Source organism: Zingiber officinale, chromosome 9B (assembly GCF_018446385.1).
Source record: "Zingiber officinale cultivar Zhangliang chromosome 9B, Zo_v1.1, whole genome shotgun sequence".
In the NCBI taxonomy this organism is placed as follows: Eukaryota; Viridiplantae; Streptophyta; class Magnoliopsida; order Zingiberales; family Zingiberaceae; genus Zingiber; species Zingiber officinale.
In genome coordinates, this window is record NC_056003.1 from 31,861,544 (window position 1) to 31,883,907 (window position 22,364).

The 22,364-nt window shown below is 39.2% G+C and overlaps 1 pseudogene; it reads left to right on the forward strand.

The window, feature by feature from the left end:
* The first annotated feature begins 4,075 nt into the window (after positions 1 to 4,075).
* Positions 4,076 to 16,842, forward strand: LOC122022912 (annotated as a pseudogene).
* Positions 16,843 to 22,364: the final 5,522 nt, after the last annotated feature.

Below are 22,364 nucleotides of genomic sequence, written 5' to 3' on the forward strand. Positions count from 1 at the left end.
TAAACCTCAACCTAAACCTCTACTTAGCCTTCCTTAACCAATCCATCCTTGTTTTCATCATGAAAACTCCCCCTAAATGTATATAAAGGTGTGTCAAGGGGTTAGGAAAGGTTTTATAGACTAAAGTTGGTTTAAAATGCTGAAAGTAGCCTTTTTAGCCAAAACCTGCACTTCGATCGATCAATGGATCGATTGAAGCAGTGTGGATCGATCGGTGGATCAATCCACTGCGTTTCTATTCGCGTAAAATGCCTTCTCAATCGATCGCCCGATCGATTGAGGCAGCTCAATCGATCGGGTGATCGATTGAATGCCTGATATGTCTGAAAGTTGACTTCAGCCAACTTCAAAAATTCCCCAAAAATTCTATAAAATTCCAAAAATCGTGAAATTTCATATAGATATTACTTAGGTATATATTATCAAGGAAAAATAGTTTTCTATGAAAATACTTCTTATTTTCAAAGATTGATACAAATTTGAAAACTTGTAAAAACTTTAGTGTTTTCTTCAAGTTTGTGTCTAACTATTCAATGATGATCACTATCAAAAGATAGTCTTCACCAAGGTTTTCCAAAAGCATTTTAAAATCATTTTCAAAACCAATATTCAACCATATTCTTTGGGCTCAATGCACATGACTTGTACATTAGCTTTCCCAATGATTGGAAAACATATAACTATGTATTTTGATGAACTTAAAACTCAACAAGATGCACTAAATCAACATCTTGAGTTTTGTTCACCATCCTAACATCTCACTTGTATCTAACATGTATTAAAACACATACAAGTCACCTTATAGTTCTTTGTGAAATGTATATTTGGTCTTGCCCTAAACTAAGGGATCATGCATCTCTATCTAGGCATTGTAAAAATCATGATCATCCATCTAGGATGTCACTTGATTTGATCCCTCTTGTTGGGACACTTCCATACATAATAAATGCATTTTGTCCTTAATTACGAGGAAATTGACATAATGCATGATGATTAATGGCATACATTAAAATAAGCAATTTTTAAAAGAAAAACATGTTATAGCTACATGATGTATGTATGACATGACATAGTATTTTTGTATTTTTCATAATAAAATATGAATGTTAAATATAATGTCATGGCATATGATGGGCAAACAATCATGGAAGGTTAGCATAAATAAAATTTACCTAGATTACTTATCTAAATATTCTTAACCCTAGCTAACTCAAAATTTAACCCCTAGATTGCCCATGATTTCCCACGAAAATGCCAAAACCCAATTTTGACATTTCTTTTCCCTTTCTAAATTTGTGTCATTTTAAATTAAACAAATTCCTCAAAGTATGACACATTTTATTCTTTCAAAGAGAATGAAATCAGATTAAGGCTTAGATTCGCCTTTAACCTTCTAAGAAAATGTCAAAACCCCAACTTGACATTTCTTATCCTTTTCTAAATGTGTCAATTTAAATTAAGTTCAAATCCACAAAGACTTGGCACATTTTACTCCTCTAAATAGTAACACTTTAGATTAACACTTAGATTTCCCTTAAATCACTAAGAAGATACCAAAATCCCAACTTGGTATTTCTTATAGTTTCCTTAGGTGTACCAATTTTAGATTAATTTCAATTCCTCAAATTTTGGCACGTTTTGCTCTTCTCAAAGAGTAACACTTAATCCTTCTCATTTTCAAAGGTTAGTAAAATCTTGAAAATGCTCTCCAAGTGCCAACTTCATCAAGGTTGGGTTGACTACCCTTCCGATTAGAGTTGACACTCTCTAAACCCATCTAGGGTGTAGAGAATATGCTCCTAGGAACCCAATACCTATTGGTGCTCCTTGGATGCTCTAGGTACTCACTAAGGATAACTTCCCTAGATACCTTCCTAAGGGCCTTTCTTGGCTTCTTAGAAGCCTTGGTCACTTCCACTATGTCACTTCTAGGGCTAACTTCCCTTGTAACCTTCTTTATGACTTTATTTGGCCTTTTTGGAGCCTTAGTCACCTTTACTAGGTCAACTCCAGGAATGACCTCCCTTGTGACTTTCTTTGTGACTTTGTTAGACTTCTTGAAAGTCTTAGTCACATTGGTCTTGCCAAAAGTACTTTTAGGGATTCCTTCTCTAGTATCTTTGACTTGACCTCTAAACCTAGGGTTGGTCTCATAGCTATATGGAACTCTATGAAAGGAAGTCACATTCTTCTTGGCTTTAGGTTTGTATCTCAAACCTCTATAGTCATTGGATGTCTCTTGTCTAGCTCTCCCTAGAGTTTGCTCATTTTGACCCTTAAGTATATTTTCCATTCTTGCTAGAGTCCTCTCTAAGCTATCAAGTCTTGACCTCAAGACTTGGTTTTCCATCATTAAATCCATAGGTTTGGATTTTTCTGGACCCCTATGAGCATTTCTATATTTAGGCATGTATCTAAAATCCTTAGAGTTATTGCTTAAATTGTTATCTACCTTCCTAACCTTAGGTATGGTAGTTCTAGCATGAGGAGAAATATATTTATCCTTAAAGCCATCATGCCTCCTATTCTCATGATAATTAGCATAAAAATGATAAAAGTTATTTCTAGCATACTTTTTATCATGTGTCAAAGGAATAAGTTCATTAAATGATACCTTGGTTTTTACCTTGGAAGCTCCCCCTAGACTTGTGCTTCCTCCTTTGACCTTGACTTCGATAATGTCCATTTTGATTATACAAGAAACACACAATGTGTTCCTTGCTCTTCTTTATTGTGGGGATTGTCTCCTTGGGCTTCTCCTTGCCCTTGGGTACTACTTGGCTTTTCTTCTTGGCCAACTTGGGGCACTTGCTCTTGCAGTGCCTATGCTCCCTATACTCAAAGCAAATGATATGATTTTTGTTATTTACAATTGAAGTTTCTATACCTTTGCTTGTAGAGATGATGCTTGATTCTCTATTTGATGTAGCTTGAATTGTGGAGGTAGCATCATCTTCTTCTTCTCCTCTTGAGGGTGTGAGTGCTTCCACCTCTTCAATTCGTGAGGATGTGGATGCTTCCACCTCTTCCTCTCTTGAAGATGTGGATGATCTCTCCTCATCTTCCTTCTCCTTCTCTTCTATTTCTTCCTCGAATGTTGCACTCGTGTCAACATCCGATTGGTCCTTCTTTTTTTGGACCAATGAGCCCTTCTCATTGGGCTCCTCCACTCCTTGGAGTTGTGTAGGGTCTCATGATAAGTAATGATCTTTTCCAAAGATCACTTGCACTTGTGAATTCACCTACACTCACAATGATATTAGAAGGTAATAAATTTAGCAAAATTTTAGTTACCTCCTTATCGGCCTCCGCTTGTTCCCGTTGTTCCTCGGTCCAATGTCGAGGTCGGAGGCGCTTCCCCTTCTTATCCGTTGGAGCTTCAAATGGGTCCTCCGAGACCATCCATTGGTTCCAATCCATTTGGAACCAAGTCTCCAATCGGTTCCTCCAAAAATTGAAGTCCTCTTTGTCGTATGGAGGTGGAATCCGGATGTCCCATCCGAGAGGTCCTTCACTCTCCATCTTCTTCTTCCTCTAGTTTCTTGCTCTCTTGGCGGTTAGTTCGTAGAAGAACGACCTCGCTCTGATACCAATTGTTAGGACCGATATGCTCGCTATAGGGGGGTGAATAGCTCGTCGTGATCTCGTGCTTGTCGTTGTTTGCTTCTTGTGATGATGTGCAGCGGAAAATACAAGAAACAACAAACTACAACGCTAACACGTAGATTTACTTGGTATCCATCTCAAGAAGAGGTGACTAGTCCAAGGATCCACACATTCACACACCCTCCACTATGAAAACCCTCCTTTACGGTAACTACCGAAGACGGAGAAGCCTTACAAACTCACAATACAACAATAAACAAGAAGGAAGCCAAATACAAATAACTCTTACAAGATTTTATACAATAAAACCCTAGCTTCTTCTTCTTCTTGTTCGTAACTCGCCTCTTGACTTGGACGTGCCTCCAAGAATCTTCAAGACTGGCGGGGAGAGCTGTGGAGAAGCTGTGGAAATCGCCCTTGCAAGCTCGTGTAGAAAGGAATGCAATTCTACCGAAGAAATTGCATGCCAATGCCTTTATCCGCGCCAACGGTCAAATCTCAATCGATTGGATTGCTCTCAATCGATTGGGGAGACTTTGGACCGATCGGCCGATTGATCCAGAGTACCTCTGTGCTCTCTGTAAATCCCCTAAATCGATTGCCCAATTGATTCACTGTGTTTCGTGCGATTTCCAGAGATATCGCACAAAAATCCAACCTCCCAATCGATCAACCGATCGATTGGAGGCTCCCAATCGATCGGCCGATCGATTGGGAGGCTTTCTGTGCGATCGGCAAAGGCTCCCAATCGATCCATGGATCGATTGGGAGAACCCTTTGTGGCGGGTGCTCTCCCAATCAATCAACCGATCGATTGGGCATGAGCCAATCGATCGGTTGATCGATCCAGCTCCTGTGGACTTGCCCAATCAAGTCCAAAGCCCCCTAAAACCAACATCCGGTCAATTCATGACCTGTTGGTACATCATGTCTAGCCTCTGGCCATACCCGACCAACCTCGAACTAGCCTTCTAGCCTCCTCCATCAGCCTTGCGTCCCTTAGATATCTCTCATCCTTCAGGAGCTTCCTTCGGCCTCATCCTAGTTGTCGGATTATACCACTACACTCGACCAACCTCGAACTAGCCTTCTAGCCTCCTCCATCAGCCTTGCTTCCCTCGGATATCTCCCCATCCTTCATGCCTTGCCTTCAAGAACTTCCTTCGGCCTCATACTAGTTATCGAGTTCTCTTTGCTAAGCCACACTAGGACTTACCTTGCAAAGATCACATGCTTGGACTTACAACCTTTGTCAAGATCACACTTGGACTTTCCGTTGCCTGGCTTCTCATCAGGACTTCCCAATTGATTGGCTCCTCAGCAGGACTTTCCACTTGCCTGGTTCCTCACTAGGACTTTTTGCTGCCTAGCTCCTCACTAAGACTTTCCTAATGCCTAATATCCAGTTAGGACTTTTCCAGTCAAATCTCCTATCAACCTTGACCTACTTGACTTGTATTCTCATCAACTTGGTCAACCTTTTGACCATCTCCATAATTGGACAATTGCTCCAGCAATCTCCTTATATTGTCAAACATCAAAACTCAAATCCCGACTCAAGCTTGACTTAACTCAAACTTAGTCAAACTGGTCAAACTTGACCTAGGGAAATTGCCCCAACAATGATAACCTTATTGGTGAGATTATTCGCTTGGACGGTGATTCTGCTACAATCCAAGGTAATGATTCAGAAGTCTCATTCTTTTTGTTGCTTCTTTGTGATCATCTTCTGTTTCTTTGCATTGAAGAGAAAGAATTAACTCATTGATTTTGAATTCCAGTTTAGGATGAAACTGCAGGTTTGATGGTCAATGACCCTGTGTTGCGTACTCGGAAGGTGGCTTTTACCAACTATGAGTGCATACAAATATTGTTTATTCTTACTTGTGTATCATTGTATCTTGCAGCCTCTCTCAGTAGTGTTAGGACCGGAATCTTGGGGAACATTTTTGATGGAATTCAGGTTCTGTTGATTAATAATATATTTTCATTGTTGCTTGTGCAATTTCATTCCTTATCTATGCATCTAAACATGTCTTAACTGCAATTTGTGGCTCAATATAGTATTAATTGTGTGTCACTGTGTTTCAGCAATAACATTATTTTTTTTTTCATTTTTCAAATTTGTGGGAAAAATTTATCTGTTCCTATTCTATTTTCAGTGCGGGATGCAAATGTACATTCAAAAGAAACATGTTATTGGCAACCTTGTGAAATTTATCGAGCCCTATCAGCATACTGCTGACGTTGCTTTTTCTAATGCCATACTTTGTGTTACTGATTACAGAGACCGCTGAAAACTATTGCTATAAAATCTGGTGATGTCTATCCCCCGTGGTGTTTCGGTCCCTGTTCTGGACAAAGATACACTGTGGGAATTTGCACCCAGGAAGTTGGTACCTTGAACTACTAGTAACCTGAACTACTATGCTTCAGGTTTGAATAACTTGGATGTTTAGTTTGTCTCCATTTTCTGGCTAGCAGAATCACTAGAAAATTGTCTGACCTTTCTCTTTTTGCAGACTTGGCCAGTTGCAGCAAAGCTTGCTGCTGATACACCTCTGCTAACTGGTCAGCTAGAGTTTAAATCCACGAGGAACTTTTTTTTTGCCGTTTGGAATTAGGTTAGGCTTCTAGATATTGTGATATTAATTTTTCAAAATTCACAACAGGATTCTTCTGCCTTTTCTTGTCTCTAGCATGCTAAATTGTGTGTTTCTTTCCGCTTGTACTTGATGCTCTCTTTCCTTCTGTTCTTGGAGGTACCTGTGATATACCCTGGAGCCTTTGGTTGTGGAAAAACAGTCATCAGCCAGGCACTCTCAAAGGTAATTACTGAAAGCATAGTTTCTCTACTTGTCCTTATATATAGTTTTCATCTTACACTTGTCAATTTCTGCAGTACTCTAATTCTGACACAGTGGTTTATGTTGGCTGTGGAGAGAGGGAATGAAATGGCTGAGGTTTGTCATCCGTTTCCTTGCATTATACTCATAATTCATATATTACCATTCTTCACATACAACAATATCCAGGTGCTTATGGATTTCCCACAACTGAATATGACATTACCAGATGGTCGCGAGGAGTCATTGATGAAGAGGATGACACTTGTGGCAAACACTTCTAACATGGCTGTGGCTGCTCGTGGGGCTTCCATTAATACAGGTATATACTTGAACTCAATTATTAGTAGGGTACCTGCAGGTACTTCCTGAGTAAATTCAAACTCAGTTAAAGAAGTCATTTTTATGCTTGTCCATAATTGTAGTTAACTTCATGTTATTCTTATGTGTCACATAAGTTAGACACCTTCAAAAGATTTTCTATATATATATATATTTATATTTATATTTTGTGTTTTCTCTACCATGTTTATGCTTTGTCACCAATGAACCTAAAGTTGATTATATATACCAACTTGGAATTCCTCAGGTATCACAATAGCAGAATATTTCCAAGATATGGGCTACAATGTTAGTATGATGGCCAATTCCACTTCGCGATGGGCAGAAGCCTTGTGTGAGATTTCAGGACGACTGGTAATTTTTACTTCATCATAACAAAATTGTTAAAGGATTTGGTAACTGCCATTGACTCTATTCTACAGCCTTGAAGGAAACTTCTTCAGAATATGAACCAGGCGAATATCAGGGACCAACTTCAGGAAATTCTGCTATAATTAAACAAAATAATACTTAAATTCAATTACTTGTGCAGATTGCTGAAAGTATATCAGGGATATCCAGGCAGACCTCAAGACTATCCTAGAGCAAACTAGACAAGAAGTTCAAACTTCATCCATCCCTGACGAACTGATTGACAAGCTAAAGAACCTATCTTTGGGAACATCTGAAAAACCAAAGAAGGAAGGGAGCAACTACGTATTTTCCGCGACCCCTACAAAATCCTCCGAGAAGAGCAAGCCAAGATCAAAAACTAAATGACAAGCACAGTCACCGAGCAACCCTCAACAACAACTATAACGCCCCTGTTTGATGATCAAATCAGGGAGTACAGATGGAACCAAAGAAAAATTCACAATACCCGGCAAGTCACAAGAAGGATTGGAAGAAGATTAACTGGAAGAACCACATCAGTATACACCCTGGAATAGCAAATAGACCCTCAAGCTCAGTTGAGGTTGTCTATGCAAGAAAGGGCGGCCATAGTGCCAGCCGAAGTATTATACCATTCACGAAGAGATGATGCTCATCATCGGGTGTATGTCCATAGATCAGAAAAGCCACTTATGGTTACAGCTGACAACCAACAAGATCGTATATTTATTCAAGAAGATAGTTTTAATCAATTGTAAAGGAGCCAAATGCAATATATACACCTTGGTGTTTTGCAGGTACGTATACAAATTCTACATAGACAAGAGGAAGGGACAATAGCTCTGATTGTATTCAGGGATAATCGCTGGATAGGAGATCAAGCTATTCTTGCCACAATGGAAGTAGATCTCACCCAAGGAAGCCAACTAGTTTATATAATTCTACATATTATGCTTACAATTGGGGATTTCTACAGAAACATCCAGGTATCTATTCTCACAAGAGGATATTACCAATGACAAGGCGGTGAGGCTCATCTCCTAATTACACGAGGCATGGTAGGAAGATTATCTAATACACCTAATGTTGATTTTGCTTATGAGGTACAGGGACTCGTAGAATACCTCACAAGCCATAGAGTAAGGGCTCTCCCGGGACGACAATATCCTACGCCCCACTTACAAGGATTAAACTGGACCCTCAGGCCAACGCAAGTCGTAATGCCAATGCAACCATCAGAACTGAACACAAGAAACCTAATGGATGGACGCATATCCTTAAGTTTCAATAATTATCAAATGTCAACAACTCCTAGAGCAATATGCTATAATGAAAAGGATGAGGAAATCCAGAGCGATGAGGAATCTTTCCATACTCTTGCAGTTCTCATAGAAAAAACACCAGGGGTATTTGTGTATAGGGACTATCCTGAAGAAGATTATCACCCTGGTCTGCAAATTCAACAAAGGACTCATTACCACACCTCCCTAATAATTTTCAGTAGGTATTCTCTGAAATTATTATCGAGAGATTGGCTACATGGAAGAAGCTAAAGGAAAAATACAACCAGAAATCGATTTGGATGACGGATTCCTCTCAGGATCACTTGGTGACGCACCACCAACTATTCTAGTAACACGACTCTCTTCGAATGCCATTTTACCTAAACAAAAATCATTTGGAGCTGCAGGATTTGACTTAGCAGCCAATGAGGACGTCCTAATCCCACCTCGAGATAGGAAATTAATTTCAACAGGCCTTCGAATGGAAATTCCTTTCAGATCGTACGATCGAATTGCAACTAGATTGGGAATTGCCTGGAACCACGGTCTTGACATAGGAGACTCTGATTATCAAGGTGAAATTTTTATTCTATTATTCAATCACTCTAATCTTGAATATCAGGTCCGACAAGGGGACTATATTGCTCAAATTATCTTTAAAAAATCATTATGCCTGAAATACTTGAAACTAAGAGCTTATCAGAAACACCTCGAGGAGGCAGTGGTTTTGGTTCGACTTCAAAAGGAAATATATCTCCTTCAGTAATAGCCAAGCTACTTCCACAAGAACGACATATAATCGTAGCATTCATTTTTGAAGACACTCGTTTTCAGGAACATTTGTATGAGGACCATGCAGGGACTACAAGCCCATGGGTCTCTGTACCCCATTCCATTGAACCCTCTATAAATGGAATCGAAAATGAGGACTTCCTTGACTACATACAATACTTGGCAGACTATACTCTTCAAGGATGTGCATCTTCTAACAACCAACCATTGTGGGACGACTATAATGATCATGAATGGCTCAACCCGTTCGCTCCGGAAGGTGGTGGGGATGAACTTCTTGCTGTAGCCGTAGGCCTTGATACAGAAGGGGGCCTTAATATAGAAATGGAATATCCAAGCCTTAGAAGACTAATGGGAGATAGACAACAAGTTTATTCCACAACAAGCGCGGTAGTAACCTCTCCATATAATCCACCGCAAGAAGTAATGATGGAGTCACCTGGATACCCACCAGCAACCCGAACTGAACAAGGCCCATCCAGACCTATTACGGAACAAAGGCAAGCCACCAACATAAGGTTTAAGCGATAATCCAATGATGAAATGTGGACTCTTCCTTCAGCATAACAGCAGGGAGGAGCTATTTTTGTTATCCCAGAAAATTTGGGACTATTCCATGATGTATTCTCTATATGGGAATCTATCACTAAGAATCATGTTGCAAGTCAAGGTTTTACCCACTCAAGGGACAAAGCAGAGTATATGGAAAATTTACTTGGTGAAATAGAAAAGCTGGCATGGATCCAATGGAGGATGACATACCCAAATGAGTATGATGTCTTGATTAATATTGCAGATGGACAAGAAGGAACACAGAACATTCTCTCACAAATGAGGTGGGTATTTTCCTCCAAAGACCCTACACAGGGATCAACTGCTATTCAGGATGCTACATACAGAGACTTAGAAAAACTCTCCTACGACAATGTTAAAAACATTGTCAAATATATGAACGATTACATGAGGTTAGCATTAAAAACTAGAAGGCTATATACCGGGACTGAACTCTCAGAAAAATTTTGGTTTAAAATGCCGAGTGACTTAGGCACCAGAATTAAAGCATCTTTTGACGAAAAATATCCAGGTCTAACCATTGGAGTATTTCCAAGAATATTATTTGCTTACAAATTTCTTGAACAGGAATGCAAAGAAGCAGTCTTCAAAAGATCTTTGAAGAATCTATCATTCTGTAGCCAAATACTCATTCCAGGGTACTATCGAGGATAGGAACAGCGAAAATACGAGGTTCGAAGAAGCCGAACATACAAAGGTAAACCCCATGATTCACATGATAAAATAGAAAAGAGAAAACACTTGCTTAGAGACAAGAAATACAAATGTTACCTTTATGGGCAAGAAGGTCATTTTGCCAGGAAATGCCCTAATGACAAAAGAAACATAAAAAGGGTAGCTGTATTTGAGCAGCTAGAAATCCCGGATGACTGCGACATTATGTCTGTCCAAGAAGGAGAAGCTCAAAGTGACGTCATATTTAGCATCTAAGAAGGAGAAGACAACCTCGAAGAATTACACAGGTCAATCCAAATCTTAAATTTAACTGAATCTATGTTCATGTTAGGGCAGGTGGATAGAAGGTATAACAGAAGAACAACTGAATTACTTACATAATTAGAACTCAAATGAGCCAATCTACCCTCTCCCAGCCGACTAACTGCACCTGCTGCAAGAGAGCCACGGTAAAAAGGGTAAGGCTTCACTGGCCTGAATGTCTTATCACGGTATGTAACCTATGTGACCCTTATTATTTTAACAAAGAAGTTCCAGTAGCATCGACTGCACCAGCACCTTTCTTCCCTCAAAACCTCATACAAGAGCAATAGTAGTATATTACATGGTGTCGGGGAGAAATAAAACGACTACAAAAGGAAACAAAATATTACAAAACACTGTATGAGGAGCTCCTGCTAGAGAAACACTTAGCGGAAGACTTAATGTCTATGGAAAAGGGAAAAATGCCATTAGAGATTGAAGATGGCACTAGTGACGAAGTTGTTAGTATGTTATATGAAGAAACCACCAGCAGAATAACTGCCGCTCAAGAAGTTAGGGGATCAAGGTTAGTAAAGAACATGCTTTACAACTTAACTATTGAAATAGAAATTTCTGGTATTCCCAGGTTCTGACTCAAAGCTATTCTTGACACGGGAGCAATCACGTGCTGTGTTGACCAAAAATCGATCCCTAAAGAGGCATTGGAGGAAAACACATTCATTATACAATTCAGTGGTATAAATTCCCAACAAACTGATCGACAAAAGCTAAAACAAGGAAGAATGTATATTAGGAAAAATATATTCAAAATCCCTTACACATATAGCTTCTCTATGATCTTGGGCGACAACATACAAATAATTATAAGCTGCAGTTTTATCAGAGCAATGCATGGTGGAATACGCATCGAGGGTAATATTGTACCCTTTTATAAAAATCTTACTATAATTAATACCTTGCCCTCAGTAACATCTGCAGCAGCCATCGAAGAACTAGAACTTGAAGAAGAATATATCCAAATACGGGAAATGGTTCATTATACGGGAAAATCATCGCTAGAGTTCAAGGAAGAATTCCACTCTATATTAGAAGCACTCAAAGAACAAGGTTTTATTGGTGAAAATCCTCTCTTACATTGGTCTAAGAACCAAGTAGTGTATCATCTGGATATCAAAAATCCAGACTTTATTATTGAGGATCGACCGCTTAAGCATTTAACCCCACAGTAGGAGGCTTTTTCCAAACATGTCAAAGCATTATTAAATATTGGGGTGATTCGTCCAAACAAAAGTCGTCACAGAACTACCGCTATCATAGTTAATTCTGGCACAAATATAGATCCAAAAACAAACAGAGAAATTAAGGGCAAGGAGCGCATGGTTTTCAATTACAAGCGCGTTAATGATCTCACTCATAAGGATCAATACAGCCTGCCCGGAATTAATAACATCTTAAAGAAGGTCAGCAACAGCAAAATTTATTCTAAATTCGACCTTAAAAGTGGATTTCATCAAGTAGCTATGCACCCATAATCCATTGAATGGGCTGCTTTTTGGATCCCAGACGGTCTATATGAATGATTTGTAATGCCATTTGGTTTAAAAAAAATGCTCATGTCATTTTCCAAAGAAAAATGGATAACTGTTTCAGAGTCCAAGATTTCATTGTGGTATATATTGATGATATTCTGATTTTCTCTCAAAATTCAAAGGAATATTCACAGCACTTAAAAATTATGCTAAATATATGTCGAAGAAATGTTTTAGTCCCAAGTCCAACAAAGATGAAGGTGACAGTAACAGAAATAGAATTCCTTGGGGATATTTTCGAAGAAAGACGTATAAAATTATAACTCCACATCATTTCAAAGATTGTTGATTTCCAGGAAAAAGAATTATAATCTACAAAAGTGATGCGGTCTTGGTTAGGATTATTAAATTATGCAAGAAACTGCATTCCTAACCTGGGCAAAATGCTAAGCCCGCTATATGCAAAGATACACCCAACAGGAAATAAGTGGGCGAATGACTAAGACTGGGCCTTAGTCAGAAACATTAAGGGTATTGTTAAGAACCTACTGGATCTTGAAGTACCCCCAGAAGAATGTTTTATCCTCCTTAAAGTAGATGGTTGTATGGAGGGATGGGGCGGGATATGCAAATGGTAACTACAAAAACATGACCCAAGAAGCTCGGAAAAAACATGCGCCTATGCCAGTGGCAAGTATAATCCCCCAAAATCCACAATAGACACAAAAATTTATGCTGACATGAATTCCCTTGAAGCCCTCAAAATCTACATCCTAGATAAAAGGGAGTTAATCATTTGAATAGATTGCCAAGCAATCATCAGTTTCTTTGAAAAATCTACAACAAATAAACTCTCCCGAGTCAGATGGCTAGCCTTCACAGACTACATAACTGGAACGGGCATAAACATTAGTTTTGAACATATTGAAGGAAAGGATAACAAACTTGCCAATGCCCTTTCAAGATTAATTAATTCTTTTATTCTTGCAGAATGGCTAGAACATGAGACACTAGACAAGCTGGGCCTAGTAGCCGTGGCATTGCAAGAAGTACAGAGGAAGCCCAACAAGGAGACCCGTGAACAAATGATTCATATATTATTAACATTGACAAGCTTGATGAGCGATACAAAAGCCTCTTGCTCTACCTACGACAACGAATACGACAAGGAATACCACTCGCCGAACATGACGACATCACGGAGAAACTTATACAACTCCAAAGGAAGGCCTCAGAACAAGACAGTCTTTGCCATACAACAACTCAGAAATCTCCACGCTGCAAAACTCCAAGAATGCAAAAGTAGGAGCACTAGGAATAGTTACTGGAGAGATTGGTACCCTACTACAAAATAGATTTATGAACAGCTGGAAGCAGCCGAGAACCTGACAAAAGACTCAGTCCAAAGAATGGCAAATTTCTTGCTTTAGGAGACAAGCGAAAGTGGTGGACCCATCACTAGTCCATCTCCAGTCCAATCAAGCAATAAAGCAATAAAGTAGGTACTGTAATATCATGAGCAAAAGATTTGTGACCTGTAAAGAAGCCTGTAGTGCTATATTAATGGACAAGTGTGCGATCACGAATTAAAGAAAGATATTCGTGATCTAAAAAGAGGATTCGTTCTTATTGCCCCCTTCTTTGGGTTTTTCATATGTTCCCAAAGATAGGTTCTTTAGCTTGTAAATCAGTTCGTCAGGGATTGATGAAGTTTGAACTTCTTGTCTAGTTTGCTCTAGGATAGTCTTGAGGTCTGCCTGGATATCCCTGAGACTTTCAGCGTCTGCACAAGTAATTGAATTTGGGTTTTATTTTGCTTAATTATAGCATAATTTCCTGAAGTTGGTCCTTGATATTCGCCTGGTTTAGCGAATCCCACAGTAGGAGACTCAATCTGTTCTATGGCTTTGACAGCTTGCTTGTATGAGAGCGTGCTTTTTGTAATAGTGTAGCTTTTGTTCATGAAGTTGTCCACTGTTCAAGCTTGTGGAGGAGTTTCTCCACTCGCTCAATCTTTTTGTTGAGGTCTTTAGTTAACCTCAAGGCTTCCCTTTCCACCAGTTTTGGTTGCTCTGCAATTTTTGCAACAAGCTCTCTAACTTCCTACTTGGTTAGAGGTTTATTTTCTATATAAATAATAGTTAGATTTCGCAGGGCAGAATTAAGCTTAGAAACCACCTCTTCAAATTTTTGGCACCTTTCTTGGATTTGTTTGAAAATTTTCAAGTGGACTCTAGATGATAGACAAATTTTGTCGTATATTACAACAAGGTTGTTGGCTAACTGATGGGTTGTAACCTTTGGGATAGAAGCAAGGTCAAGGTATTCAAGATTAGATGTACGGGAGTTTTTATACCATTCATATATGGCCTTTTCTCAAATTTCTGACATTAAGCTCTTAACATGATAAACATCAGATTTTGCTCACACATGTGTCTTCTTGGTCTTACAGAGGCCGTCTACCTTTTTGCCAAGTTAGGATCTGTTTTTTTGCACTATCTGAAGTTTATCATATTAAGGTATACAAATATGAGTTTAGTAGACCCCGTAATCTTTCCTTTTATTCCTTAACCCTTAAGGTCTTAGGTTTGCATAGTCTATCTCTTTACACCTTGCGCTAACTATTATCTAAGTGGAAACTTTGAAGGGGAGCCTTGCTTTGTGACCAAAAGGTCACGGTTTGAATTTTGGAAACATCCTTTTACAAAAAATAAGATAGGACTGCGTACAATGAATCCTTCCTTAGGATTTCGCAAGACGGGAGCTTCATGCGCCGAGCTGTCCTTTATCTAAGTGAAAACTTTCAACAATCTACAATCTTAGATTTCCTAGAAATATTAAACAAACATTTATGTTCCACTTAATCGACTTCTTTCTCAGGCTGAAATGCCAGTAGACAGTGGTTATCCTGCCTATCTTGCTGCACGTTTAGTTTCCTTCTGCGAACGTGCTGGAAAGGTGAAATGTCTGGGCCGACAGGAGGTGATTTTTCAGATCTTGTCACTTGCTACCCTTGGTATTGTTCAGGTAAATAATATAGCATTTTTAATATTCTCCAGTGACATTGAGCACCCTTTTGCCCTTCGAGTATCGTCAATCCCTTTTTTGTATAGTGTTTGCAGGTCTTTTGGGGTCTAGACAAGAAGCTCGCCCAGAGGAAGCATTTCCCATCCATAAATTGGCTTATTTCATATTCCAAGTACTCGAAGGTTTGCTGCTTGTCATTATGGTTTGCCAAAATTACTCGATTAATAGTATCTCTGGCCAATGTAATGTACATTGTCATTTCACTTGCGTTTCAGGCCTTGGAGTCTTTTTATGAGAAATTTGATCAAGATTTTATTGAGATTAGGACCAAGGCTACTGAAGTATTACAGAGAGAAGATGATCTTAATGAAAATGTGTGGGTAATTTCTGCATATATCAACCTGCAAATGTGAAACTTCACACGATTATGGAATTTGAGCATATACCGAAAAGTAATGTTCCATATACCGAAAAGTAATGTTTCCCCCATCTCTTGTGGCTCCGACTGATATTGCAGCTCATCAGTAAAGATGCATTAGCTGAAACAGACAAAGATTACTGCAAAACTTCTGCGTGAGGATTATCTCGACAAAATGCATTTATTTCATAAGTTGTATTTGCCATTTGTTGTATTCGCACCTTTTTCATGATTCTCTTTTTCACTGTAAGTTGACCAATCGACAACTTCACCAGATATGACAAGTTCTGTCCATTCTACAAATGAGTTTGCATGACGCGAACATTATTCATTTCAATAGGTTGGCAAATCAGGTAGGCTCCTACCCTATTGTTGTGATTTTGTTAGTATGGGCCATGAACAAGCTTCTCTTCATTAGAACGGAATCCTTTTTTGTTACATTTGCTTGTCTGTTATTTTTCTTTCGAATCTCAACTGCCAGTGCAAGAGTTACTTGGAACTACATGTGTTAGATCTTATGGATTTAGATTTACTTTGTGTTTTATTATCATGTCAATGTATCAGGCTCTGGAGTGAGTAGCCGGTTCCGATGGCCAAAAGATCACTTACACTGTCATCAAGCATCAGCTGGGTGACCTTTTCTAACGACTAGTGTAAATAATAGATTCAATATCACTTTCTTGTTTTTAATCTTTATGTTTCCTTTTCCGATCGACAAGGCCTTGAATCTATTTTTGTTTCCGGCAGGTCGCAAAAATTTGAAGAGGATCTCACCATCGGTTTCGCAACCTCGAAGACAAAGCACGATGATTGACCAACCCCCTCTTGTGATTAGAGGAAATAATGCGGCCCAACTTGTTTGATACCGTGAGTATTTTGCGCTGACTTGTATCATTATGGGGGCACCCTGTTGCTCTTGCTCAATTTTTATTGTTTTTGTCCTGAGTTTGTGCTATTTATAAGGGGTGATGATACCCTAATTTTGCAATCTGTTGTAATAAATCATCAGAACTCAAGGGCAAACACCTCGCCAACTTGTGAAGAAAAGAGAGAGAGCAAAAGAGTACAGATTATTTAAGCAAATAAAGCCTAAAAGATTTAGGCATTGCTCTTCATTTCTTTGCATTTTTTTAATAATTTAGATGTCCAGACTTGATTAATTTTGAAGGTAGACGGTTTTCTATCCTAGTTCGTATAGAGTAAATTTAAAGTATAGTTTATGCATATATTTTTTGGTATTCTCTTATGGGAGTTTTTGACTCAACAATAAAGTTGTTATCATATGATCTTATCATATAACCTTAAGGTTATGAGTTCAAGTTGTAAAAATAACCTTTTACAACGCAGAATAAGATTATGTATAATAGATTCAATGTGATTTGATTCTTTTCCTAGTGTCATATTGGCGAGAATTTTATACACCGGGCTACCTTTTATGCTCTTCATCCCTTTGTGGATTCAAGCGAAGTTAGTTTTTCTGCAATCTTCCCATGGTGTAATTCTTGAAGTTCTAGCGTTTGCATTTTGATTTGTCAATGCCAATTGTATTTGTCATATGCAATGTCGGCTAGGTTTATACTCACTTTACTTGGTAGGACAGTTTAAAAAAACTGGAGAAAATCATCTGTGCAGAAATTTTTTCACTATTTATTTCACAAGGAATAAGAACTGATAGATTCTGTTTATTTGTTATAAAATAGTAGATGGAATCCGGCCGTGGATCAATTTTTAAATGTTTTTTTATCCAGTCAAATTGGACGGAAGCGAAGTCCTTCCTCTTTCACCCTCAATCGCCTAAATCACACGAGCCACTAGCGCCATGTCCACATACTTGTCATCACCAGCACTGCAATGTTGTTGAATGTCCACCTCCTTGGTCGCTGCTGGCACTGCACAGCCGCCTCGCGCAGGGAGGCCCTCCCGGCCACTTGTGCAATGGCACTACCTGGCTGTGTTTGCGTAGGATGACTTTGCGCAGCCTCTCGCATAGTGACATTGTGCAGCCACCTCGCTCAGGCAGGACCGGTTTTAGGCATAAGCCATTAAAACATGTCTAGGTTCCACTTTATTGGGGCCATTATTTTTAATATATTAAATATATTTTTTTAACAGATAGAAAAAATAGGGCCTACGTAATAAAATATATATATATATATATATATATATATATATATATATATATATATATATATATATATATATATGTCAGAGGGGTAATTAAGTGGAGATGGGAGGACATTTTGATCTTTTCGCCTGTTAGGGCTTTAAGAGAAAAAGGGATAAGGATTTTCTTCATCCCTCTCACGTTCCTAGCCGACACCGGCGTCGGCCGCTAGCCTCCACCTCTTCTTCTCTCCTCCTCGCGAGGCGCCAGCGTCGGCCGCGAACCTCCACCTCTTCTTCTCTCCTCCTCCTCGCGACACCCTCACTGGACCAACCCGCCGCGGTGACCACAGCCTCTTCTCCTTTGCCGCCACCCTCGAACGCCGACCAAAGCCCTCTCTTCCTCTTCCTCCTCGCAACGCTGACGACAACTCCTCTTTCCTCCTCTCGACGCCAGCGACGACAACCTCCTCCCATCCCCGCGATGCCGCCACAGAGTAGCCTCGCGACGCTGCCATCCTCCTCCTCTGACGTTGCCGCTTCCTCTCCCGTTCGTGCTTACCGCCAGCGACGCTAGCAGCCGGCACCCATAGCCTCCAGCCGTCGCTTGCCTCACGCCAACGAGGTCCTTCTCACGTCGTCTCCGCTCTCCCCTATCCTCCCTCTCTCCCACACTCGCCGACAGTCCATGCGCCTTCTTCCTCCTCGCGCTATTGCTGGACGACACTGCCTTCAGCGGCTGAGGTTGCTTACCAATGGTTGACGCCGCTCACAAGCGGTCGATTCCACCCACAGCCGGGTGATACTGTCTTCGGTGGTTGCCGATGTCCTTCGGACCATCCTCGTTAGTGCAGGCCCCTCCGATCCATGTCGTTATTATGTTCCAGCCTTCGCCCCGATCTGGTTTGTGCACTGTGTTCCAACCTATGCGTTGGCCCCGTCCATGTGTTGTGGTCCGGCCTTCGGGTCGTGGTTGTATTTTGGAATGTATGTTTTGTATCTAGGGTTCTTATTGTTGTTATTTCCCGGCCTGTGTGCCGAGATTCTATCCCGATCTGCGTGCTAATGTCTTATCCCGGCCTGTGTGTCGGTGTCTTATCCCGGTCTGCCTGCCGATTGCCGATCTCGTGTCCCGGCTTAGTGTCGATCTCGTGTCCCGGCCTACGTGCCGATCTCGCTTCCCAGTCCGCGTATCGTCTTCCGGATCCAGGTCGCATTCGGCTCCGTACCGCCAGACCCAGCTCCACATCCAGCTCCGAGTCACCTGCTTTTCAGGGTCGCGACAACTCAAGCAGCATCCCATCCGAGGACGCCACCCTGGGCCAGGGTACGTTCTCCGTACTCACTCCCTCATTTATTTCATTATTATATTATTAGCCTGTTACTCATATGTTCGTTGGATCCGCCTCGGTTGCCGATGTCCTTCGGACCATCCTCGTTAGTGCAGGCCCCTCCGATCCATGTCGTTATTATGTTCCAGCCTTCGCCCCGATCTGGTTTGTGCACTGTGTTCCAACCTATGCGTTGGCCCCGTCCATGTGTTGTGGTCCGGCCTTCGGGTCGTGGTTGTATTTTGGAATGTATGTTTTGTATCTAGGGTTCTTATTGTTGTTATTTCCCGGCCTGTGTGCCGAGATTCTATCCCGATCTACGTGCTAATGTCTTATCCCGGCCTGTGTGTCGGTGTCTTATCCCGGTCTGCCTGCCGATTGCTGATCTCGTGTCCAGGCTTAGTGTCGATCTCGTGTCCCGGCCTACATGCCGATCTCGCTTCCCAGTCCGCGTATCGTCTTCCGGATCCAGGTCGCATTCGGCTCCGTGCCGCCAGACCCAGCTCCACATCCAGCTCCGAGTCACCTGCTTTTCAGGGTCGCGACAACTCAAGCAACATCCCATCCGAGGACGCCACCCTGGGCCAGGGTACGTTCTCCGTACTCACTCCCTCATTTATTTCATTATTATATTATTAGCATGTTACTCATATGTTCGTTGGATCCGCCTCGAGCCTCGGGGTACCAGGGACCGGGGGGAATCCGGTCGCTGGCTACAGGTAGCGTTGATTAGAGGACTTTTGAAGACGAGTCGCGGTGTCCCGGAGGGAGGTGTGCTAAGATGGCTTCTGCCTCCGGGACTCCGCAACTCGGTCAACATTCTCGCCACCTCACCCGACGGTCCATCTGACTCAGCTTCCGGACGGGATCAATATATATATATATATATATATATATATATATATATATATATATATATATATATATTGGAACCATAATGAGATCCAAGTGAAATCTAAAACTTTGCTTATAAGCAAAAATGAAATCATATAAATCTTTTATCACATGAGCCCTATTTTTTTCCATTCTCTTAAAAAATACATAAAAATATATTTAATATATTAAAAATAATGGGCCCAAATAAAAATTGGAGCCCTAGACACATGCCTTAATGGCCTATGCCTAAAGCCGACCCTGCCTGAGCGTGGCGAATTTATTTTTAATTATGCATGCTATTTTATTATATCTAATTTATTTCTTTTTAATATATCTCAATCCTAGTCATCTCTCATTACATTTCTCTTTTATTGGTTATGCTTTCTACTTTGATCAATTAGAATATAATTAAAAAAATTTTATCCTATCCAGACAATGCAAAATAAAAATACTAATTTTTTTTTAGTTCCCCCTCTTCCTCGTTTCCAACTCCACTACTCTTCCTCGTTGAGATTGGAAAAGAGAAATCATACCTAACACTATCACGTTGATCCTGTTGGTGCTACTATGCTTCTTGTTTAATTAAATTCAAATGTTGATACATTCGTCCATATTGTGTTTGATTGAAATGAAGGATTTTATAATTTTTTTAATAATAACGAGTTAGATACCTTTACCATTTCGCTTGACATCAAGTTTAACTTGTATTTAGATGTATTTACAATAATAAATTATTCGATTTCTCCTTTGTCTTTATTCTATCATTTACAACTATTCAATTGAGGTGATGAAAAATATGATTTATTTTTTCTTTTGCTTTGTGCCTAAAAATGCTCTCATTTAGTTCGTGATAAATGATAATGACTGGTTTACTCTCGTTACGATTTTTATTTTCTAAGGATTGTATTGAGTTTTGTCATTTTGTACCTGTGTTTTTATTTATTTGTTTTTTGTGCTTTATAGATGTTGATGAGTTAAGCACGGGAGCATGATTGTTTCTATTGTTGTCTTATTACATTATTCTTATTTCCTCAATTTTATTCCTTTTTGTAAGTGTTATTCTCTTTATCTTTCATTTAAGTAATTAAACATATTTTTATCTTTCTTCATTTTTAAACAATTCTAAATACACTCAATTTTATTCCTTTTTGTAAGTGTTATTCTCTTTATCTTTCATTTAAGTAATTAAACATATTTTTATCTTTCTTCATTTTTAAACAATTCTAAATACACTGATTTTCAGCTAAATAAATTGTACACTTATTATTTCTTTAAAGTATATCATTATATTTAATAATAATACACGGTTTAATATCATAAAATTTATATTTCTCTGAATTAGATTATTAAAACTTGAATATGATAATTTAGTTAATAATTTTATATCTCAAATAGTGAGAAAAATAAATTTTATATAAAAATTTATTTTTTAAAATTAATATTTCAATTTATTAAAAAAAAATTTAAACCATCATTTTTTATCTCAAATATAAAAGTTTGTTGGTCCCAAGTCTGAATAAAAAAAAACTAGAGAAATATTTTTTTCTTATCAAAGGATTCAAATAGACTTGAGTCGGCCCTCAGCTCATGACATCCCTGCGTTGGTGCTAATTTTTTTTCCTTTCATGAGTTTCTCTTTCTTTCCTTCGTCCTTTTCCCAAAGGACTTTCTTCCCTCTTCTCTCCTTTTTCTCTTCCTTTGCATGCATGAAAGGATATTTTTTAATAGAAAATCCTTTCCTTTTTCAATCCGTTAATGCTAAAGCTTAGCAAGATCTTTTTAATATATATATATATATATATATATATATATATGAAAAATGATATACTCAATAAAAAATATTCAAGAAAAAACTAAAGGATAGACACATAAAGTGATGAGACCCACAAAAAATAAAATGAGGAGTCATAACTTTATGTGTCTATCCTTGAGCTTTTCCTTGAGTTTTTTTCCTTGAGCATATCATTGCTCTATATATATATATATAGAAAAATTAAAGTGTTATTGTTTTAGAGAAATTCTTATTCTAGTTTGAATTTTACTTTTATATTTTTGTGAACAAGCTTACCCAACTCAATCTGACCTAACTTGTGGACCAAGTTGAGTGAGACCCAACTCCCACTAGCCATATCAAGAACAACTCATATATGCATTGCGAGCGACCTAATCTAATTGTCACCAATACTCCGTGTATAAAATTACAAAAAGATACTCCTAATATTGTAATATATTTTTTATAGGCCCTTGTATCTAACATTGTCAAATGTCTTTGTGCAAGACAAGATGTTTATAACTCCGTATGTAGGGCTGTAAACGAGCCGAGTTGA